The sequence below is a fragment of the Choloepus didactylus genome, chromosome 4 (assembly GCF_015220235.1).
Source record: "Choloepus didactylus isolate mChoDid1 chromosome 4, mChoDid1.pri, whole genome shotgun sequence".
In the NCBI taxonomy this organism is placed as follows: domain Eukaryota; kingdom Metazoa; phylum Chordata; class Mammalia; order Pilosa; family Megalonychidae; genus Choloepus; species Choloepus didactylus.
The window spans coordinates 65,527,046-65,552,310 of NC_051310.1; the positions used below are offsets into that span (position 1 = coordinate 65,527,046).

At 37.4% G+C, this 25,265-nt stretch overlaps 2 pseudogenes; both read left to right on the forward strand.

Moving 5' to 3' along the window:
- Positions 1 to 2,182: 2,182 nt before the first annotated feature.
- On the forward strand, positions 2,183 to 3,964 carry LOC119532670 (annotated as a pseudogene).
- Positions 3,965 to 23,381: 19,417 nt separating this feature from the next.
- LOC119532671 lies at positions 23,382 to 24,921 on the forward strand (annotated as a pseudogene).
- Positions 24,922 to 25,265: the final 344 nt, after the last annotated feature.

Here is a 25,265-nt window from a genome sequence, read left to right on the forward strand (position 1 = left end):
TTGTCTTTGTGGTGAGTGGGGGTCTGAATCTTATGGGAGTCTGATTGGTATGCCAAGTTTGCATGTGCAGTTGGTGCTGCCCACCCTGAATATGGGGCATGTGTCTTAGTGGTTAGGGAGGGAAGACACATTTAATAATTAAAACTCCCAATAATTAAACTTGAGATTTAAAGCTGTTGTAAGAGTCTAAACCTTCAATTGAGTCTCACCACAGTTTGGCTCTGCCACTGAATAGAAGTCCTTGGTATTGGCATATGGCCCCTGGGACTTCTGTGTGGGCCCCTCTTCCAAGCCATGCCCTCCCAGGGCCTGTGCTGAGGGAAGATTGTGCTACATCACAATTCAGCACCATCCCCAAAAGGAGGTCCTGGGCCACAGGGCCATGTAGGTGTTTTCCCAGCCTGCTGAAAGGATGGCTGTATGTGGCATGTTAATTTCCCCCTTTTTGCACACCTCTGCCTTCCTAGCTCCAGGACAATTAGCTGCAGATGTGCAAAAGCCTATCATCCATGCCAGATATTGTTCCATGTGCATGCATTGATTGAAGCACTTCCCATTGTGCCAGGTTCTTTGGTACAGCTCTGGTCTGTAGTGCTGGCACTGGACAGGAGTGTTCCCAGCCTACTGGTCAGATGGCTGTATGGGGTGGGTTTATTTTCCCCTTTTTGCTAACCTCTGCCTTCCTAGCTCTGAGACAATTAGTGGGTGCCTGAAAAGCTATTGTCCACACCAGACATTGATGGATGCCCACAGGTGAGGATGCAGTTCCTGCCACACTTCACTGTTCAGTTCTTGCTGCCATATCTGCAGCTACTTTTGGGTTTTTAAAACTAGTCCAACTCCAAATGCCAACCCCAGTTCCTTGAGACTTGATCATGGCTGCTGTTTATAGCAGGCTCCCTCGGTTGTTTCAGGATGCAGATTCTCAGTTTTACCTAGTGCATGGTCCCTGTGGATTTAGAAGACTGTGTCCAGCTGGTGCATCACTGAAACTGATGTTCTGGGTCACTTTATGTCTTTTATCTAGTATTTTTCATGGAGATGTTTTTGCCATGTCTCTCCTAACTGCCATCTTCCAGAAGCCTCCCTGGATTGGCATTTATAAATGGGATTCATTAGGTTACAAATTTGCAGTTCTAAGGCTACCAAAGTGTCCAAACTAAAGAATCAAAAAGAGTATACCTGCACCAAAGAAAGGTACATGGTATCCAGAACACCTCTGTCAGCTGGAAAGGCACATGCCTGAAGTCTGCTCTTCCTTTGCTCCTTGGTTCTGGTTTCAAAATAGCTTTCTCCAGAATGTCTCTGGGCTTCTGTCTCTTGTAGTTTCTCTCTCTCAACTCCTGTGCATCCTTGCTTGCTCTTCTAGGGCATTTCTCTAAGCATCTGGGAATGCTGTCTTAGCATCTTTGGTATAAACTCTATGCTTCATCTCTCATTTTAGCATCTTCAAATACACATTTATTTGCATCTCCAACAACACAAGTTTCTGGGTCTGTGTGGGATATCAGCTACCTAGAGGTCTCTGGTGATCTAACTAAGACCTACTCTGAATGGATGTGGTCACACATCCAGGGGAAAAAAAAAACAATCAAAAATCTCACCCAACAAGACTGTATTAAAGATTGTGGCTTTTTTGTGGTCCAAAACAGTTTCAGTCTTGCACAATATCCAAATCCACCAGGGAAAGTTCTGAAAATCTGTGTCAAGGGGGTTGAGAGAGTGATCTTTCCAGAACCCCAAGGAGTTGAACCAAGATGATATCCAGGGATGGATAGAGCAGGAAAGGAGTGAGGGTCCAGAGGGCATGGATAGGTCTTGGAGGACCTATGCTAGAGCATAAATGAAGAATACATAAATCTGAGAAGTTGCACAATATTTATGTGCATGGGAAGACAAAATCCACATGCAGTATGAGTTAGATACCTATTTTTTTACTATTCTAATTTGCATTTCTTTCACTAATAAAGCTATATTTTTGTTTTTCCATTTCCCATTTATATTTTTTCTTCTATTAATCCTTTCCTTATATCATTACCCCATTTTTCTATTACAGATTATCATTTTTTCCCTCATTGATTTAAAAGAACACTGTAGGCCTCTGCTGCCTCTGCTGTCACCTCCTCCACCAGAGCCATTCACTGCTGTGTGGGGAGAGTGAGGCAGGGCTGCTGGGGCCACCATGGAGCCTGACTCAGTGAATGAGGACAAGACAATTGTGCTCGTGTTGCCAGAGTGTATTTTTGGCATTTTGTTGAAGAAAACTGGATACCATAAACAGAAAGAATCTTGAAAGATGTTTGACTGCTGTCTTTTCTCAGACTAGTCTGAAAGAGAATACACCCATTTATTATGGATTTGTGGATCTGAAGTACAAAATATTTTCCAGATAATTAATGATACATCATCTGTGATCATCTCCAGAAAGAGGCCATCAGATGGAAACTATCAAAAAGAAAAAAAGACGTGTATTAAATATTTTGATCACTGTTCTGAATCAGAACTAGTGGAATTTGTGGAACATTTTATTTCATGAATGTGTCACTATCAGCATGGACATATTAACTCTTATCTGAAGCTGATGTTGCAGCAAGACTTCATTATTGCTTTACCAGATCAAGGCTTAGAACACATAGCAGAAAACATTCTTTCCTTCCTGGATTTCAGGTCTCTGTGTGCAACAGAGCTGGTTTGTAAAGAATGGCAATGAGTGATCTCAGAAGGAATGCTTTGGAAGAAGATGATTGAATGAATTTTACACACAGATTCTCTATGGAAGGGACTTTTGGAAAAAAGAGAGTGGGATCAGTGCCTGTTAAAAAACAGACCCACAGATGGCCCTCCCAGTTCATTTTTTAGGTCATTATACCCAAAGATTATCCAGGATATAGAGACTATAGAATCTAACTGGTGATGTGGATGACACAACTTGCAGAGGATTCAGTGCCACTCTGAAAATAATAAAGTTGTCTACTGTTTACACTATGGTGATGAAAAAATTTATCAGTGGCCTATGAGATAATTCTATTAACATTTGGAATAAAACCAGCCTGGAATGTTTGAGAGTGTTAATGGGACATGCAGGCTTGGTCCTTTGTCTCCAGTATGTTGAACATGTCATTGTAACTGGCTCTTCAGTCTCTACAGTAAGAGTCTAGGATGTGTACACAGGTGAAGTTCTGAGTACACTGATCCACCACAATGAGGCTGTATTGCATTTACACTTTAGCAATGGACTCATGGTGACCTGTTCCAAGGACCACTCCATCACCATGTGGGACATGGCTTCTGCCACTGATATCACTTTATGTCATGTCCTGGTTGGCCACCGCACTACTGTCAATGTGGTAGACTTTGATGATGAGTACATCATGTGTGCCTCTGGTGAAAGAATCATCAAAGCATGAGGCTTGAGTACCTGTGAATTTGTACTCTGAATGGGCACAAGTGAGATATTGCCTACCTCCTGTACAGGGATCAGCTAGTTATTAGTGGATCATCAGATAATATGTTTAGGCTACAGGATATTGAATGTGGCACCTGTTTAAGAGTCCTAGAGGGACATGAAGAATCAGTCCACTGCATCCACTTTGATAACAAGAGGATTGTCAGCAGGGCCTGTGATGGGAAAATTAAAGCTTGGGACTTGCAAGCTGCTCTTGACCACTGCACACCAGCAAGCACTTTGTGTTTGTGCATGTTGGTGGAACATTCTGGTCATGTGTTTCAGCTTCAGTTTGATGAGTTTCAAATCATCAGCAGCTCCCATGATGACACTGTTTTGATTTGGGGTTTCTTAAATGTGCCTCCCAGTGCCCAGAAGGAGATGCAATCTCCCTCCAAAAAGTACACTTACACCTCCAGATACAGTTTGCACTTTTACCCACTTCAAGGATTCCTAGTCTTGAAATACTGGCTACATGGCTACCAGATGCCTGAGGGAGTTCATTCACAGCTGAGTTAAGTAGGTGTAATTGGTTCTAGATGTTAGGTAGATGCAAAGCAGCCTAATTCTTCAAGTGAGATATCTATTTTTTGAATCATGGAGAGATTGAAAGACTTTGAGCACCAAGGGATAACACATGAAACACAATGATTTTTATGTTATTATTTATAAGATATCTATAGTTACATTTTCATTATTAGCAACATAATCCATAGCTTTCTTATATATGAGTTTAGGAGATGAGGGCCTTCCACTGTTTCTTTTAGAGTAGATTACATGTTTCTCTTGGTTGAACTGGGGTGCATATTTCCAGGTGAAGGATTGGGTATATGTGATAGGAAAAGATTTGATTCTCATGGCTTCTTGCTCCATCCTCAGCTTGGATGCTTAGTGCTTGGACTGTCTGAGAGTGAAAACCCAGAGGAAGATAGTTGATGGCAGAACTACTGACAATGAAACCAGAGGTGAGTAGGGAATTGCTATTTCTACTGAAATTTAACCCTTTCCAAGATATGCAGATTTCCCATACTGGTCTGGCACATTCTAAATACATTCATGGGATACTTACATATTTTAAGATCCACTGTGTATACCCAGGACTCTGCTATAATTATGGTGGTCAAGGGAGTGGGTAAGGAATAATCTTCTTTCCACCATTTACACTAATTTGTCCAGCCTCTATTAAAGCTGTGTATTCACAGAAGAGATATGAGAAGATTTATTTTCTTCATGCATCCTATGGACTCAGTGTGGAAGTAATTCACTCATTCACTATTTTAGTGATAGTGTTGCGCTTAGGATTGTGGTGAACATAAGGAATATAGATGAGAAATTGCACAACTTAGTCCAATAGGGAGGCAGATAGTTCATAAGATGAGCTCAATGAGTCCAGTGTTATGAATGCTGGGGTCAGGACTATGCCCTGTTCAGGAGAGCACAAGAAAGAGGACAGTAAAGGCAATGAAAAGGAATATATTTATTTTGTCCAATACTTACAGTTTTGAGAGAATATTTTCACATTTTGAAAAGATATTTGAAATTCTCATTACCATCTTGTCCCCAGTTAACCATTTTCTGTCTTTTAAAAAATATGTGTACAACTTTGTAAGTGGAAGCAATGAACAGGTAGTATAGTTTCCTTATTTTAAGCTGTGCACACAGGAGGGGTATTGTATATATAGTAAAATTTTAGGACCAGTGAAAATATTTGAAGAACTATCAAGAGAACAAAACAAATAAGTCTATTTTCCCTGAGCAGAATCAAGATGAGTATACAAGAGACACAATGTAAGCTCCAGTTTGGAGGTCCAGGTAATTATTGAGTATGGGAGGACTTCTACCATAAGAAGAATTACCCTAGGACTGTCCTTTAGTATAGTAGTCTCAGGGTGCCCTGGTTTTTCCTACTAAACAGCATACCCTCATATCTCATTAAAAACCTGAGTTTGTTAGGGGTGAAAGAGGAATAATATTGTTCTGAAGTTCTGTATAAAGACTATACACTTTTGTAGAATTATGTACTTTGCTTCAGTTATATCTTCCATTTTAATGAATAATAGATTTATCACTTTTACTTAACAAGTGTTGGTTACATAGGAATCATCAGCTCATTGGATTTTTCAAAACTTGTTGCATTTTGTTAAACCATTTCCTAGACAGGGAAACTGAGGTCATTGCAGATGCCTCAAATTGGTGAAGTTGGATTTTAAATTTATATCTGAGTGCATATAATGTATTACATAATTGGGGAGTGCAAGGATAATATGTGAAAAATTAGTTCATTTCTCCAAGACCCTAGGTAGAGAACGTTGCCATGTAGAGCCAGTGAGAAACATGAAGAGCCCTGGTTTTGTGTGGGCAGCACACAGCCACACAAAAGGGACACTTGGTATTGTGCTTTTAATATGGGCCAAAAGTGTAAGTTAGTAGATTTTCCACAGGAGTCAGTGATTGATTAGTTAAAAGCAAAAACCTGTGAAAAGGGACGTGTACTCAAGGACCCAGGTTTGTGGGGATATTTACCTTACAATTTGGGACAACCTGTGTATTCTGGGTGAAGTATGTCAGTGATGAGGCAGATGACCAGAGTTAAGTATGAAACCTGGGGAGTTATGTCTGCAGGGATTGAAAATTCTTAGCTAGCCCAAAGGTCCATGTTGAGGCAAGTGTCTTTGCCAAAATAAGATGGATTCTGAAGCATGACACAAAATATCCCTTATGATGAATCTGTGGATTTACTTGAATTTGATGAAAGAGATTTAGTTATAAATTCTCAAGAGAAGATTTTATGATCACTATCTGAAAGTTATTATTATCAGATTTTTTGGCAAATTCTCAGGTTATATCATTCCACATGTTATGCAATATTGCCTTATTGTGAAGTTTTATGTATTCAGAGTGTATATGTCTCTGTGAGTATATCTGATAGATGATGGGTAAGCAGTAAGAATGATCTAACTGGAATCCCAAAAACAGTTTGAGCATTTTGTATGCAACCACTACCCTTCCTCAGGGCTCTCATTTCATCCAATGTAGTCTGGATATTGATAGGGATGGCATTGACTGAACCAAAATGTCTATGTCATTTTAGGAATCAGTAACCTTCAATGATGTAACCATCAACTTTACCAAGGAAGAGTGGGCCATGCTGGACACAAACCAGAGAAAGATGTTCAGAGATGTTATGCTGGAGAATATTAATCATCTGGTGTTCATGGGTTAGTTTCTCAAAATACTCTGTCTATATACAGCTTTCTATCTATTCATCCATCCATTCATCTATTTAATCTAGCATCAAGTTGTTCAAGTATCTAGACAATGGCCCCATGTGCCACACTGACCTCTACTCTGATTTTTTCATAACTCTTATGGGTATTTAAAACAAACTTTGTGTTTTTGTTTATTCCTTATGTCTTATGAGTCCCATCAGTGGCATGTGATTGTCTGCTCTGAAATTTCAGGTCTTTCTTGCTGCTCAATCTCCAACAATAATAACAATGTGAGAATGCAATACATTTATATCTATTGACAAAATAAATATTCTGTAGATAATTATTATCCACTAGGGAATGTAGTGAAGTTTTGGAACACGGAAGCCATACTGTTTTCCACATAGAACATAGATTGTTTTGGTTGAGCTTATGTCTACTGGATGCTTTTACAAAATATACTTCAACCATTTTGAAATCAAACTTTCTCCTGGTATGAAAATATTGAGGATACTGTAGTCCATGAATTTAGGCATGGGCATTAATATAGCCTTAGTGTTTAGACTGAAGGTCAAGAATCAGCATTTGCAGGAAAAGGATTTTCAATATACTGTATTTAAATTATACTTCCTTGTGCTCTTCATAAGAGCTTACCTTCTGTTCCTCATAGTCTGCCCTGGACTTGATGATCATGAACATATATCAGTTTAGATCTCAAAATCTATGCTTCTGTTTCTCATAAATAGGGTATCAGGTCTGCATATCAGATGTGCATTCACCATCAGAACAAAGAGAACTGTGGAGAGAAGGATTAAGATTTCTCCAAGTACAGAGTCCAGGTGAGTTCTAAGACTCTGTGCTTCACTATGAGGAGGGCATTGTCACTGAATGAGCAGGTCCTTAGAAGTATCAACAGAAGATTTCCTGAACTGAATGAAATTCTCTCAAATGTAGGCTATGAATTTGGGGGAAAATCTCCTCAATTGTGTAATTTTTCTGTACATGTGTCAATTTCTATTCAAGAATCCATCAGTGATTGTCTTTCACTTAGGGAAAGGATGTTTGTTTACTTACAGGAATTAAACTTTCACATAATGGCCTCCTGTTCTGGTCCTCATGTTTGAGGATTTTCCCTCTCTTTTCTACTGAACATCCCATCTTATCTTCTTATTTTACCTTACTTTAAGGCTGAAAACATTTTGTCAATTTCCAGAAAAGTGTTTCCATCTCCTAAAGTACATCTTAATTTTACATTGTTATCCAATCTAAATGACAATATTTGAAAAATAATCACATGATAATTGAGGGTTTTCAAATATTTCATTCTGCTTATGCCACTCTATAATGCTTTTAAAATTGTTCCAGGCAGGGAAAATGACCATAAAAAAGAAGAAATGATAAACATGCAACATATCTCTAAGAAGGACACATCTACCAATGAGACAAAGGTAAGTTTCATGATTGTGAGCATTTGTCTCCCAATTAGAGAGATAGGATTTAATAATTTAGGAGATCATCACAATCACCTGAGTAAATATAGCTGATATTATTCACTCTCCCATCAAAAAGTTGTGGATAGTTTCAATTAAGCAAAAAATTAACCTGAGCTCAAAATCATTACATGAAGTCTTATAAAAGGACAATTGCTTAAACATGGTTCATATACCTATTCTTTGAAACATAATGAAGTTTTCAAAATTAATTAGATAGCTCTGCAGTTGAGATGATGCAAAAGAGAAATTCTGTGCATACAAGAATGTAGTACCCTATGTACATGGAACTATTATAATGAAGGAAAAACTAGAGACTCTCTGAAGGATTAGACTAGAGAATTATGCTAATAAATATATGTGGACACATCATTAACAGTCTTTCTTGTCATTTATACCAGCAGATTTCTCACAATGCAGAGGATCCCCTTGAAAGTAGTGATTTGGGAAAATATTTTACTGACTCCAAAATAACTGACATGGGAAAGAAACCCAATGTAAACAAACAATTTCAAAGAGTTCTCAATTATCATTCAGTCATTGGTCAAAATAAGAAAATTCAAGCTGGATGTAAGTCATACAACTGTCATCTATGTGGCACAGTCTTCAGAAGTAGTTCTGGTCTTATGCAACATGAGAAAATACACACTGGAGAACAGCCACATGGCTACCATCTGTGTGGGAAAGATTTCACTGGTAGTTCTACTCTCAGACAACACAAAAGAATTCACACTGGGGAGAAACTATATGTCTGCAGTATGTGTGGTAAATCCTTCAGTCATTCTGCTACCCTTAGGCGACATGAAAGAATTCACACTGGAGAGAAACCCAATATCTGCAATATATGTGGGAAATCCTTCAGTCAATTTAGTAACCTTAGGCGACATGAAAGAATTCACACTGGAGAGAAACCCAATGTCTGCAACATATGTGGGAAATCCTTCAGTTTTTCTGGTGCCCTTAGGAGACATGAAAGAATTCACACTGGGGAGAAACCATATGTTTGCATTATATGTGGGAAATCCTTCAGTCAACTTGGTAACCTTAGGCAACATGAAAGAATTCACAGTGGGGAGAAACTCAACATTTGCAATATATGTGGGAAATCCTTCAGTCAATCTGGTAATCTTAGGAAACATGAAAGAATTCACACTGGGGAGAAACCATATGTCTGCAGTATGTGTGGGAAATCCTTCAGTCAATCTGGTACCCTTAGAAAACATGAAAAAATTCACACTGGGGAGAAACCATATGTCTGCAGTGTGTGTGGGAAATCCTTCAGTCGTTGTGGTAACCTTAGGCAGCATGAAAGAATTCACAGTGGGGAGAAACCCAATATCTGCAATATATGTGGGAAATCCTTCAGTTGTTTTGGTACCCTTAGGCAGCATGAAAGAATTCACAGTGGGGAGAAACCATATGTCTGCAGTATGTGTGGGAAATCCTTCAGTCATTGTAGTCACCTTAGGCAACATGAAAGACTTCACAGTGGGGAGAAACCATATGTCTGCTGTACATGTGGGAAATCCTTCAGTTATTGTGGTACCCTTAGGAAACATGAAAGAATTCACACTGGAGAGAAACCATATGTCTGCAGTATGTGTGGGAAATCCTTCAGTTACTGTGGTACCCTTAGGAAACATGAAAGAATTCACACTGGGGAGAAGCCCAATACCTGCAATATATGTGGGAAATCCTTCAGTTGTTTTGGTACCCTTAAGCAACATGAAAGAATTCACAGTGGGGAGAAACCCAATGTGCCAGTTTGAATATATTGTGTCCCCTAAATCCCATTATCTTTGATGTAATCTTGTGTGGGCAGATGCTATCAGTGTTAATTAGATTGTAGTTCTTTGACTGTTTCTATGGAATGCACCCCACCCAGCTGTGGGCAATGACTGTGATTGGATAATTTCCATGCAGGTGTTGCTCCACCCATTTGGGGTTGGTCTAAGTTGAGTCACTGGAGCCATATATAAATGAGCTGATGGACAGAGGGAACTCAGTGCATCTGTGAGTGATGTTTTGAAGAGGTGCTACAGCTAAGATGGACACTTCAAAGAATGCACTGGAACTGAGAGTGGAACTTCAGCTTACAGAGACATTTTGGAGACAGTCTTTGAAAGCAGACTTTTGCTCTGGAGAAGCTAAGAGAAGACAAAAACCCCAAGAACAACTGAGAGTGACATTTTTGAGAAACTGAAGACTAGAGAGGAACATCCTGTGGGAAAGCCATTTTGAAACCAGAACATTGGAGCAGACACTGGCCACTTGTCTCCCAGCTAACAGAGGTTTTGTGGACACTATTGGCCATCCCCTAGTGAAGGTACCCAATTGTTGATGTGTTACCTTTGACACTTTATGGCCTTAATACTGTAACTGTGCAACCAAATAAACTCCCTTTTATAAAAGCCCATCCATTTCTGGTGTTTGGCATTCCAGCAGCATTAGCAAACCAGAACATCCAATGTCTGCAATATATGTGGGAAGTCCTTCAGTCTTTGTGATACCTTTAGGTGACATGAAAGAATTCACACTTCAGAGCAACCACATGTCTGCCATCTATGTGGGAAATCCTTCTATATACATGATAAACTTAGGAAACATGAGAAAGCACAATGAGGGGAAACCATAAGTTGGCCATCCATGTGGGAAATCCTTCGATCTACATGAAAAACTTAGGCAACATGAGAGAACACACACTGGGGAGAAACTACTAAGCCTGTCATATATATAGGAAATCCTTTCATTTATGTGGTAAACTTAGGTTACATGAAAGAACTCCCAGTGAGAAGAAACTATACACTTGCCATGTGTGTGGGAAATGCTTCACTGATAGTCTCAGATGACATAAGGTAATTAACACTGGGGAGAAAACATTTCTCCCATCTAAATAGGAAAACCTTTAGACATTATTCTGCTATTGGTCATCAAAGAACTCATTAAATATGCTTTGCTTATGGAAGAGTCTTCAGCCATAGCTTTAACATTTAAAACAAAAGAATTCACATAGGAGTGTAATAAATTTCTCTGAATGTAATAAGTGGGTTAATGCTTTTATTTACAATCTATCTTTAAACAACATGACTTTGCTATTTTAGGATGAACTCTAAGTCTGTAATTACCTATACAAAATTTCAGCTTAGCTCCACCTTTGGTATACAAGTATTGCTCAGAGTGGGAATAACTCCTAAACCATAAATATGGACAGAAATATCCTTACCAGGAGGAGGATATTCTAGGGGAACAAGATATAATATTTGATGGAGTGACTACTCAATGAAAAAATGTGAAAAATTCTTTACTTACAAAGCAATGTGTAGAATATATGTGAAGTTTCACATTGTATAATACATTCTATGTATATGTAGAATGAAGAAAATTCTTTGTGTATTTAATTTACCCATCAATGTTAAATTTCTCTTACTGAGGAAACATCAACACTAAAATCAAGGTGAAAAAGTGTTCAGCTGGAGTTCACACCAGGAATATCAGAATGGGAAAAATAACTACCAAGAATGCTTTACAACAAAATTCAGAGATGAATTCAGAGTTTTTCCTTTTGACATGTTAATGAAAAATAAATTTAAATGTAGGATTGTGAGGTGATCTGGAACTGCTGAATGCAGACTTTTGTAATGAGTTGTAGGCAGGGAAATCAGAATTCTTGTCAACAGATTAGCACATGTACATATTTATGAGGTAACAGCTGTGGCTGAAAATTCTAATTTTCAACTTCTATTTCTTCATACAACTCTAAACATAATTATGATGACTAGGTTAAATCAGAAAAATTTTAAATGCTAATTGACAAATGTACAACCAAAGAGGATCTGTCATAATTCTTATACACTGTTAAACAAGTATGTACAGAGCAATAATGAACAGAACATAGATAAACAGACAGACAATTTGGGAGTCATTTCTGGTGATGAAGACATTTTCCCTTTTAAATGTTTTTATTGGTCTTTCAACTTAAAATGAAAGTAAAATTAGATCTTAGAATAATAAGATTGTAAGTCCGGGCGTATTTGGGGACATGGGAATGGAAAATCTCCACAGTCCTGATAAGGCATTTGCTCATGCCATACATTCAAAATATGGTGCCATTATCTCTCTCCAGGAGGGTGGCTCAGGCAGTGGCAATGATGGGACACTTTCTAAAGGAGCTGAGGTAATAGGTGTTTGGGCAGTTCTGGGCATGACTTGCCCCATGACATTTCCCAGCCATGGGCTATGTTCTGGTTTGCCAATGCTGTCAGAATGCAAAATACCAGAAATGGATTGGCTCTTATAAAGTGGGTTTATGTCCTAAGGCCATAATCATGTCCAAGCTAAGACATCAGCAATAGGGTACCTTCACTGAAGGATGGCCAATGGCATCCCAAAGATCTTTGTTAGCTGGGAATGCCTGTGGCTGGCATCTGTTGCTCCCAGGTTGTGTTTCAAAGTGGTGTTCTCCAAATATCAGCATCAGCTTTCAAGAGCTGTTTTTAAAATGTCTGTAAGCTGCAGCAGAAAGCTCCTATATGAGCTCTTATAAAGGGCTCTAGCAAACTAATCAAGGCCCATACTGCATTGGCATGGCCACATCTCCATGGAAAATGTCTAATCAATTATCCACAGTTGGGGTCACATGTCATTGGATACAATCTAATCCAAAGCTTCCAACTCCATCAGCAGTAATACATCCTCCCCCAGAAGACTGCATCAAAAACATGGCATTTTTGGTGACATAATACATTGAAACCAGCACAGGCTCCAAGAGTAACTCCATATCCCTGAACTCTGGAGATACACAGGGCTGCACCAGATACCAAGAGCTGCACCAATGATGGTGCCCAACTAGAGGTTTGAGGAATACCAGACTGAGCATGTTGGACATATGCAGTGGCTGCTGTGGCTGCCACCTGGGCAGTCCCTGCAATCCCCCAGTTGCCTGCAATGCTCCTGCAGGTAGTGCTTCTTTCTCTCCCTGTGCCTGGAAAACAGAAGGAGCTTGGGCACATCAGCCACCCAGAGTGAAGCCAGCATTTCCACCTGCCTGCTGCTTGAAGTTTGGTCACCAGTTCACCAATATGGCTTTGAAGAGACTGTGGCTTGAAATATGGACTCTAAAGATAGCTCTGATGTGGACTTGAACAGAAATGTTGAATGGAAGAAAGTCTATCTTTGATTTAAAGTGGCAGAGAGTTTTGTAAAATGAGTTCTGCTTTTGGAAGGAAGGCATAATTTGAAAATGATGAACTTGGATACTTAGCTGAAGAGATTTCAAAACTAAGAGTTGAAAATGCAGTCTGATTTCCCCTTGCAGCTTATAGTAAAATGTGAGAGGAAAGGGATATGTTAAGAATTGAAGCCTTGGGTGCAAAGAAACAAGAAATCAATGGACTGCAAAACTCTGGGCTACCAGGACATGATACCCCAGAGGACAGTGCCCCATGTGAGGATTTAAAAGTACATGGAAACTGACTGCCATTTCAGTACAAGCCAGGATTGGAGATACTGTTTTCAATTAAGGATTTGTGGAAAGTCTGATTTTCTGGTGGTTTTGACCCTAGGATGCTTGCAACAAGCCAACAATAGCTTGCAATATGTGTATAAATGGAACCACTGCCAGTTTGGGCTGGAGGGAATGGAGAAGAAAAAAATTGGAAGAAAAATTTCTTCAAAGACAGAACCATGGAAATTGAGATCTGGAGTCAAGAAATCTCTGGGAAGGAGAGAAGAAAAACAGAAGCATGTGGAAAGTGTGTTTGCCCTGGAGTCAGAGTGTGGGGCTTCTGCCTCAACACTTAGGAAGAGTGCTGCTGCCTGAGGCCTCAGAGAGATTGGAGCACACTTCCTGGTGATTGTGGTGGGCCTGTTCAGATAAGGTTGAAAATGTTCCCTGGAAATGGAAGAGAGTTGGGTGCCACCTTGGTGCTTATGGAGGGTATGGCTGAGAAGGATGTGGTTTACCCAGTGCATGGATGTGTTGAAGTTCTCACCCTAGCATTTGGAGGAAAAACGGCTGCTATATAAGACTTTGGAAATTGATGGACTCCTGCTGTCACAAGCCCCAAGGATGAAATATCATTTGATAAATGACTCTCAGACTTTGAAATCTAATGAAGCATGCCCTGTGTGTTTTAGTAACTGTTTTGGTACTGTGAACCCTGTTCTCCTTTTAGTTTTTCCTTAGGCAATGGGAATGTTGATCCTGTGACAGTCCCTCTTTTATATGTTGGAAGCAGATAACTTGTGATAAGGTTCACAGGTCCACATCCACAAAGGAAAGAATTTTGTTTTAGGACAAGATCACATCTGTGACTGATTTTGATGGGGTCTTGTACTTACCTATTGTTACTGAATGGATTTCAGCTTTTGTGATATTGTGATGGAATAAATGTATTTTGTATTTGGAAAGACTAGGTCTTTTGGGGATCTAGGGGTGCAATGTGCCACTTTGGATGTATTTTGTCCCCTCAAAAGCCAAATCATTTAATGCAACCTTCGGGGGGAAGATGTATTAGTGTTGGTTAGCTTGGAAACTTTTGATTGTGTTTCCATGGAGATAGGATTCAATCAACTGATTAAATTTTTTCCTTGGGTATATGGACCCTGCCATTCAGAGCTGGTCTAGATTTAATCACTGGCATCCTAGAAAAGAACTCACAAATAGAATCAGCCCAGAGTAGCAAAGAGGGACATCTTGGAGGGAAGATAAGAGCTAAGAGCTGACACCAACACTTACAGATATTTGGAGATGCAGACAGATGGATGTTTACCTACCAGATGAAGCCCAGAATTTTCCCTGGGATATGCTAACACGGAATCCCCTGGTGCTTAGAGAGAAATGTCCTAGTAGAAAGAACCAAGGATGCATGAGAGCTGAGAGAGAAGCTAGAACAGAACCTGGGATCAAAAGGTGCCAGCCACCTGCCTTCCCAGCTAATGGAGGTTTTCTGGAAGCCACTAGCCATCTTTCAACAATGGTTGTCTCACTTTGGACACTTTTATGTCTTTAAGACTGTAACTTTGTAACAGAAGAAAATCACCTTTATAAAAGACAATCCATTTCTGGTATTTTGCATAATGGCAGAATTAGCAATCCAGAACAAGTAAGATGAATCTCACAGTATATTTTAAAAATAAAACTGCCCTTGATGGTCTCATATATAAAGTATACTTTTCTGGCTTCTCTTAACACTTCAGTCACAATGTTTTTGTGAAAGATTCTTTATTAATTTAAATTGATTTAATTTGGGTATCTCTTATATCTCCACCATTTTACTGTAAAATACTTTAAGTTCACTCAATGTGTTATTGTACTAAGACCAACCTAGATGCAATATATGACATATTTGAAATCCTGAGAAAAAGACTCCTAGAAACATCTCCAAACCATAAATTTAACATTTTAAAAATATTTCAAAATTAAGGTCTCTTCACATACATTATAAAAATTCTAAAAATTGGTTGTTTTGTGGGGGTTTACTTGATTGATTTATTTCTGCATTATACTTTTATTTGTACTATGTATATTTTTAATTGTTACTCATTTTATTACTATCAATTTGCATTTCTATATTTGAAAGTAAAAAGTAGCTGCATTTGATGACCTTATCTGAAAATGTGATGGACTGATCTACTGATTAGGTGATTCATGCATTCATTAATTTCACCACAATGTACCTTCACAGGCCTATAAAATAAGAATAACAGCTGCTGGCATCTTTCCTTTCTACTTATGGAATTTGATATTATTTGTGGGACTCAGTAATTTAATAACATTGAAAAGTTGTAAAAGACAAAATGTATTGAGTCTTCTGTGTTGTGTAAGATATTATGCTTTACCATACAAGCTGAACATAATTCAGAATGTGAATAAGCTGAGACATAAAAAGACTGTCACCTCATTTCTTGGGATTCCTGACACACTTCCTCCAGGCTCTCCCCCATTAGAAGCCCCCATGACCCCAGTAACAGATGACTCACCCCAGAAAAATATGCCTGGACAGAAATGAAGTCCACAAACACAATAATGGTGTCCCAGAAGGAGAAGAGAAAAGTTAAATGCTAGGAGAAGGATTTGAGGATAAAATTGGGAACTTTTCCCACCTTGCAAAGACATAAATATACAAAGAAGACTCCCAACAATCTCCAAATAGATTAAATCCAAATAGAAACTCTCTGAGATATATACTAATCAGATAATCAAATGTGGAAGAGGAGAAAGTCCTGAAAGCAAGACAGAAGTGATTCACTGCATAAAAGGGAAACCATGTAAAACTAAGAATTGCTACTGAACGGGCACCATGGAGGTGAGAAGGCAGAGGTATGACATATGTAAAACTCTGAAAGAGCAGAAATTGACAACAAAGAATACATTATCCAGCACAGCTGTACTTTAAAAGTGAGGGAAAGTTTAAAATTTTCACAAACAAATGCTGATAGAATTTGTTGACAAAACACCTTCCCTGCAAGAAATACTAAATGGAGTTCTGCCCACTGAGAAAAAACTCAGGAGAGAGAGATCTGGAGAAAGGTACAAAACATAAGAGTATTTGAAAGCATAACTTGAAGAAAAGAAAGAGGAGAGAAAAACAGAACTAAAAAAAAGATAAGGTGTTTAGTTCAAGAACTGCCTTCACAGTAATGAATTTGAATGGGGATGGATTAAACTCCCCAATTTAAAGACATAAACTGACTAAATGGATTAAAAAGTATAATCCATTGATTTGCTGTTTACAAGAGACTCATCTTAGACCTAGTGGCACAAAGATTGAAAGTGAAAGGATGGAAAGAATATTCCACAGACACTGTAACCAAAGAAAACATGGATAGTCATAGAAACATCAGATGAAATAGGGTTTAAATGCAAAATCAATGTGATAAATGAAATACACTTAATATACATGTATATATATATATAAAGAAATATGTGATTGCATTCAAAATAACAGTGTATACATTTTCTCCAGTGCTCATAGAATGTTCTCCAGGAAAGTAAAATGTTGGGGCACAAAACAAGTCTCAATTTAAAATGACTGAAATCATTCAAACCACATTCTCTCACCATAATAGAATGCAGCTTAAAATCAATAACCACCAAAGAACAAGAACTTTCAAAAATACATAGAGGTAAGTTGTAAATCTCCCATGCAACATGGGACATGACTCCTAGGGATAAATCTGGATTCGACAAAAGAGATGAAGCATATAATGAAAGCACTGGATATACATAAGGTAGGAATTGAAAGTTCAAAAAAGCAACTGGCAGAATATATGGAAATGACAGGCACAATGTAAGAGATGAAAGACACAATGGAGAAATACAAAAGCAGATCTCAAGAGGCAGAAGAAAACATTCAGGAAATGGAGAACCAGAGATCTGAAAGCCTACACACCAAAGAAGAGATAGAGAAAAGCATGGAAAAATATGAGCAACATCTCTGGGATTTGAATGACTACACAAAATGCAGGAATGTACATGTCATGAGTGCCCCAGAAGAAGAAGAGGAGGGAACAGGGGCATAAGCAATAATAGAGGAAATAATGAAAATTTCTCATCTCTTATGAAAGATAAAATTATGTATACAAGAAGCACATTGTACCCCAAACAGAATAGATCTGAATAGGCCTAGGTCAAGCCACTTAATAATCAGATTATGAAATGCCAAAAATAAAGAGAGAATCCTGAAAACACTAAAAGAAAAGTGATACATCATATACAAAGGAAGCTTGATAAGACTATGTGTGGATTTCTCAATAGCAACCATGGAAGCAAGAAGGAAGTGGGGTGATATATTTAAGGTACTGAAAGAGAAAAACTACCAAGCAAGAATCCCATATCTGGCAAAACTGCCCTTCAAATATGAGGGAACTTGGGATTGAAAAAGCCTTCTTGACCCAAAAGGGGAAGATAAATGAAATAAAGTAAAGTTTCCAGGGCTGAAAGTTATCAAATGGTGTCAAGAGGTCATACTGGGTATTATTCTTACACATGATAGAGATATGCCTTTATAGCTTTTAGTATATTAGAATAACTAGAGGGAAATACCTGAAACTGTTGAACTACAACCAAGTAGCCTTGTTTCTTGAAGAAAATTGTGTAACTTTATAGCTTATATAGTGTGATTGTGTGATTCTAGAAATCCTTATGTCTCACACTCCCTTTGTACACTGTATGGACAGATGAGTAGAAAAATGGGAACCAAATGTAAATGAATAATAGGGGAGTATGGGGAGCATGTGTTGTTTTGGATGTTCTTTTTACTTTTATTTTTATTATTTTAATTTTAATTTTTGCTATTTTTTGGAGTAGTGAAAACAATCAAAAATTGATGCTGGTGATGAATACTCATCTCTAAGATGATACTGTGAACAATTGATTGTACACTTTGGATGATATTATATTATGTGATTATACCTCAATAAAATTGCAAGTAAAAGCATATATTGGGGGTTAAACAACCCACTCTAAACAATCAGCTGGTAAAAAAAAAAAAGAAATTGCAAAATAAATCAGTAAATAACTGGAGAAATCAAAATGAGAACACAACACTTGAAATCTATGGGATGCAGTGAAGGAGGTCCTGAGTGGGATATTTATAACTCCGAATGGATACATGAAAAAGGAAGTTGGAGCTAAAACCAAAGGCCTAACTAAACAAAAGAATAAACTAGGAAATGAAGAGCAATTTAACACTAATGCAAATGGAAGAAAAGAAATAACAAAGATAAAAGCAGAAATAAATGATCTGGAGAACAAAAAACAATAGAGGGAATAAATAAGACCAAAAGTTGGTTCTTTGAGATCAATGAGATTGACAAACTCTTACTAGACTGTCAAAGATAAAATAAAGAAGATGCAAATAAAATCAGAAATGACAGAGCAGTCATTATTATGGATCTCAAAGAAATTTTTAAAAATCATAATGGGATACTATGAACAACTTATGGCCACAATCTATACAACTTAGAAGAAATGGACAGTTTCCTGGAAACAAACCTAGACTGACCTGAGAAGAAATAGGAGACCTCAATAAACAAATCACAAGAGATCCAATCAGTCATCAGGCATCTTTTATAAATACAAACTAAGGGTCAGTTGTTTACAGGGGAATTTTACAAAACACACAAAAAAGAACTGGCACCATTCATGCTCAAATTCTTTCAAAATATTGAAGAAACATTGGTACCTAATTAATTTTATGAAGCTAACATCACTCTGTCACCAAAACCAGATAAAGATACTGCAAGAAAAGAAAACTTCCAGCCAAGCTCCCTAATGAATATAGATGTAAAAATTCTCAAAAAATATTGCAAGTTGAATCCAAAGGCACATTAAAGAAATTATACACCACAGCCAAGTGGGGCTCATTCCAGTTACACAAAGGTGGTTCAACATAAGAAAATCAAAGAAATATAACACATAAACAAACTGAAAGGGAGAAAAGAAGCGATAAGTTGATAGATGCTGCAAAAGCATTTGGCAAAGTTCAGAATCCCTTTCTGACAAAAAAAAAAAATACTATTCAAAATGTCAGAATTGAAGGAAACTTCTTCAACATGATAAAGGTCATATGTGAAAAACCCAAAGGCAACATGGTCCTCAATGGTGAGTAAATGAAATCATTTTCTTAAGATTGGGAATGATATAAGGATGCATAATGTCACCACTACTATTCAATATTATGCTAGAAGTTTCAGCCAGAACAATCCAGTAAAAGAAATAAGTGCATCCAATTTGGAGTGGAGGAAGTAAAACTTCCATTAATTTTAGAGGATATGAATTTATATTTGGAGAATTCTGAGAAATTGACAACATAGATGCTTGAGCTAATAAATTCAACAGAATGTGTGGGATACAAGATTAATATGCAAAAATCAGTAATGTTCCTTTAAACTAGTAATGATCTAACTGAATAGACAATCAACAAAAAAAATTCCATTCACAGAAGAATCAAGTACCTAGGAAGAAACTTAACCAAGGGTGTAAAGAACCTCTACACAGAAAATTATGAAATTTTATTAAAAGAGATCAAAGAGGGCCTATATTGGTGGGAAGATATCCCATGTTCATGGATAGGAAGGCTAAACATCATTAAGGTGTCAATTCTACACAAACTGATTTTCTGATTCAATGCAATCCAATAAAAATTCAAACAAGCTACTTTGCAGACTTGGAAAACTAGTTATCAAAATTATTTGGAAACAGAGAGGGAACTTGAATCACAAAAAAAAAAAAAAAAATTCTAAAAAGAAGAATGAAGTGGGAGGACTTATATTTCCTGACTTGAAAGCCACAGTATTCAAAAGAGCATGGATCTGGCACAAAGATAGACATATTGATAATGGAATAAAATCTTGAAATAAGAAATAGACACCCAGGTTTTTGGTCAGCTGATTTTTGACAAGGCTTCCAAATTCATTGAACTGGGACAGAGTAGTATCTTCCCCAAATGAGGCTGGGAGAACTGGATATACATATCCAAAAGAATGAAAGATAACCCCTACCTCATACTCTATGCAACAATTAATTGACGTTGGATCAAAGACCTAAATGTAAGAGCCAGTACAATAAAACCCCTAGAAGATAATATAGGGAAACTTCCTCAATACAATTATTATAAGAAGTAGCTAATTAGACCTTAAACCCAAAGCACAAGAAACAAAAGAAAAAAAAAAATAGATAGATAGGAACTCCTCAAAATCAAAAACTTGTGTGCTCTAAGGATTTTGTCAAAAAGGCAATGAGGCTGACAATTCAACAGGAGAAAAGTTTTGGTAATCATATATCTGATAAGAGACTGATATCCAGCATACATAAAGAAATCCTACAACTCAAGAACAAATGTACAAACATCCCAATTATGAAAGGAAAAGTGATATGAAAACACATTTTTCCAAAGAGGAAACACAATGGCTAATGTTCACATGAAAAAATAATCATCTTGATAGCAATTAGGGAAATGCAAATCAAAACCACAATGAGGTATCATCTCACATGAATAAGAATGGCTGCCATTAAACCAACAGGGAACTACAAATGATGGAAAGGATGTGGAGAAGTTGGAATTATTATCCACTTCTGGTGGAAATGTATAATTTTACAGATGCTGTGGAAGACAGTTTGCCAGCTCCTCAGAAAACTAAATGTTAAGTTACCCTATGGTCCTTCAATTCCAGTACTCTGTATATACCTAGAAGATCTGAAACAAGTGACAGAGACATTTTCACACTGATGTTTTAGTGGTCTTTTCACAATTGACAAAAGATGGAAACAATCCAAGTTGCTTCAACAGGTGAGTGTATAAATAAAAGTTGTATATATATGATGGAATATTATACAAAAGTAAGAAGGAATTAAGTCCTGAAGTATGTGACAAAATGGATGAAGACTGATAATATAATGCTGACACAAAAGGAAAGACATTGCTTATTACCACTAATATGAACTTTTGTATAATAGAAAATCATTGTCTTAAAATGTAGAATATAGCGGACCAAGATATAGACAGAAGTTAGAGAAGGGGAATGATTACCTAATATATACAGAACTGTTAATGAGGTTGAACTTAGAAGGAATGGGAAAGGATAGGGGTGACAAAAATCTCACTGAAGGGATTAAAAGTATCAGTGGTGTATTGAAGGTGAACATGATTGAAAGGGGTTGTTTAATGCCATGTATCCCACAGATAAGCACTAGAAATATAAATAAGTGATTGCATGATGTGCTTATAAGAAATGATACTGGTACAGAGTTAAGAAAATAATGGTATATGGGGAAAACTAGCCATGGCATACAATGTACTATATTTAATAGGAATACCTTCCTAGAACCATGATAATATTAGGAATAAATAATTAGGGCATAATAAAAGCTTTGGGGTGATTTAGGTTATGATTTTTTTTTAAAAATGAGAGTGATGATTGAACAACAAAGTGAAAATAATGTGAGACGATGCTTATCTTGACAGAATGTTCTGTGTGAAAATAGTAACCCCCCATTTAATAAGTCAAACCTTTGATCTTGAGGCTTGCTGTTGTGAAATTTATGGCTGTAAAGTGAAGGCTAATTCTACCTATAATTATTTCTAACAGTCACTTCCAGAGAGCCTCTTTTGTTGCTTATGTGTGGTGTTTCTCTAGCCCAAATCTGCAAAGAAATTCATTACTCACCCTGCTACATGGGACATGTAGTGAATCTTCCTGGCAATGTGGGTCCCAGGAAGGAGCTTGACCCAGACATCAAGAGACTGAGAATGCATTCTTGCCCAAATGGGGGGAAAGAAAGTTTACAGAATAAGGGTTCAGTGGCTAAGATATTTAAAATAGAGTCATGAGTTTGTTCCTAGATGTTACTATGGTGCAAGCATTAGCTAAATATTTCAAATGGTCACAGTATGCCAAGCCCAAATAAATGTCAGTCCTAAACATTCTAATGAATACACAGGCCCCAATCTGAGACTCTTTAAAATTTCACTCACTAGGTTTACTTCTCAGAAATTTAAATCCTCCAGAGTATTCCTATACCAGATATGTCCCCAAACCCAGAGGTAACAGCCTCTTCAAAACATCAACCTGATGCACCCCATTCCCCATACTACTGACACCTCTTTAAAATATGAAAAAATTAGGGTGGTCAGTGCCCACATATCCCTGAAGATTGAAATAGTGGTCTAATGAGAGGGAGAAGTAGCAACAGATAAGATAGGATTTAACAAAAGACCAAGAATACTGGATCATATAAATATATTTTTAGTCTCTAGTGTATTAGAACAGCTAGAAGGAAATAACTGAAATTGTAGAACAGTAGCCCATAAAATTCTTTGTAATTTGCTCTTTAAATTCCTGCTTAGTTTTATTTTGAAAGTTATCATTTTCTAGTACATGTATTACATTTCATAATAAAAATGCAAAAAAAAATCAGTTAGCCATAAAAAATTGGCTCAAGTATATGCTGTCTGCAAGAGACTCACCTTAAATTTAAAGATAAAAGCAAGTTGAAAGTGAAGGGATAAAACAACATGCAAGCATTAGCTAAAAGAGATCCAGGTAGCTACAGTAATACCTTAAATATTAGACATTAGGGTCTTTGCCTGGGTAGTGCCATAATGCTGGTGAGCCATTGGGAGCTCCAAGATCACCATGGATGTGGACAAGATGTGACCTGCCTGAAATATTTCAATTTATTTAGAAGTATCAGTGCACACTTGAGGTTGCATTTTATGTAAAGGAAGCACTTGTATGTGTGTACAAGAGCCAGAACCACAGAAAAGTGTGAAAGAAACCAAACAAATGGATGGTGAAGACCCTGAGATGACCTTTGTTGGGGTGGAACATGTAAATGAAGATGCTGAGCTTATATTTTTTGACTGACTTCAAATTCAAAACTGGCTGTTTCAAACATTTTTAACAGTATCATCCCAGGTCTAATTCAAGGAGAAAATAGTATGGTCACCTCTGACAAGGTGCTTGTCATGCTTTGCAAGCTATAAGTCCTGTGACCCTTACATCAAGAGTGGCCATCTTGCCAGTTTCTCAATCTGAATCCAGAGCAGCAGGTAGTCCAATTATTATTGAGACTTTGTCTGAATCTGATTATAAAATTAATTCACCCCAAGACATGCCTAATAACTTCAGAGCTATTTTCTCCTGTGAGTTCATTGGAGCATCCAGGAAGAGCAGCACTTTCTGTAGGATGTATAGATGAAAATCCTTGTATATCAAAGTTGCTTTCCACTTCTGAAGTAAATATCATTCATCCCAAAAGGCCTAAACTCAGTGATGGACATTCTTTAGCTTTGTCCCCCTTGGGTATATCTCATACAAAAAGCAATCAGCAAAATATACCCTCCAAAGATTGTCATACTTTGTTAAACCATGTTCAGAATGGAGCACTTTTTACAATGTTTTGCAGAGGACAAATTAAAGCCTGTAAATCCATTCAGGGAAAATGGAGGATGGGCAAAATAGATTTTTAAAATATAGCAGGTCAAGAAACTGCTTATTCCAAGAAAGGAATCATGACTGTGTTACTTCATGACTTTTACTACGAACAACATAAAGAAAATGGGCAGCCAGAACAGAAGACTGACACAGACCTTAAATGCCTAAGTGGCTTTATTTATATTTGGAAATATAATCAAATCAAATCAAATCAAAACCCCCCACAGAAACCCCCACAAGAAGGAAAGGGGTGATAGCTGGGAAAGGCACAGCACTTGCCAACATGGCCACAGGCAATTCCCCTCTCCTTTCCAGCTACAGTGCCTTATAGAAAATGTGCACACCCTCAGGAACCCTCCACTCTCTGTAAACTCTGAATTGTCATTTGAAACAGACCAGGTTCTCTTACAACACTGGAAAGACAGTCACAAACTTGGTCAAAAACCTTACATTTGACAGGCTTGCAATTATAGATCATCAGCCTTTCCTGATGTGGAAACACATTTTAGAATATGCCATGAAATTCTAAAAGTTTACTTTGTCTTTTTTTCTAAAACTTTAAAAAATAACCTCACCATACATTAGCCATTGCAGAGGGCACTGAGAAAAGAATGCTCACCAGTGTTCCAAATGCTGTCTATGGTTTTTAACTTTCAAGAAGAAACTGTAGCACAAGACCTAGTATCATCAAATGTTTAAGAAGCCTATGCTACTGGAAGCATTGTCTTCTGAAACAAAAGTTGATATTCAAGTGTCCCTGGGACCTCTTCAACCAGGATCAGTGGAAGAAGCATCAATTACTGTGAGCATGTGTGACTTGGAACCATCACTCCTCTAAAAATAGAATTCAAAACCCCTCATTAATTCTAGTTTTAGTGAATTTTCTAAAGCAGATATTTTAATCCAAATCAAAAACCCCCACAGAAATAAAATGTTCAAACCAGGTATTTGTCAATAGCACCAAAAAGAGTGACACAAATGGATCATTCATGAATTTCTTTTAATTAATGATCTACAATATGATTTGCTTTGAAATATGAGATGTTACTTTAAAGTATATTTTTAGTTTTCATGTAATCATCTAGTTGAAATTATAAAAGGTGCTTGTGTGTGCAAGAGAGAAAGCAAGAGGCAAAAAAGGGAATACATTTTTAATATTTTCTTATTCTAAGTTTGGAAGTT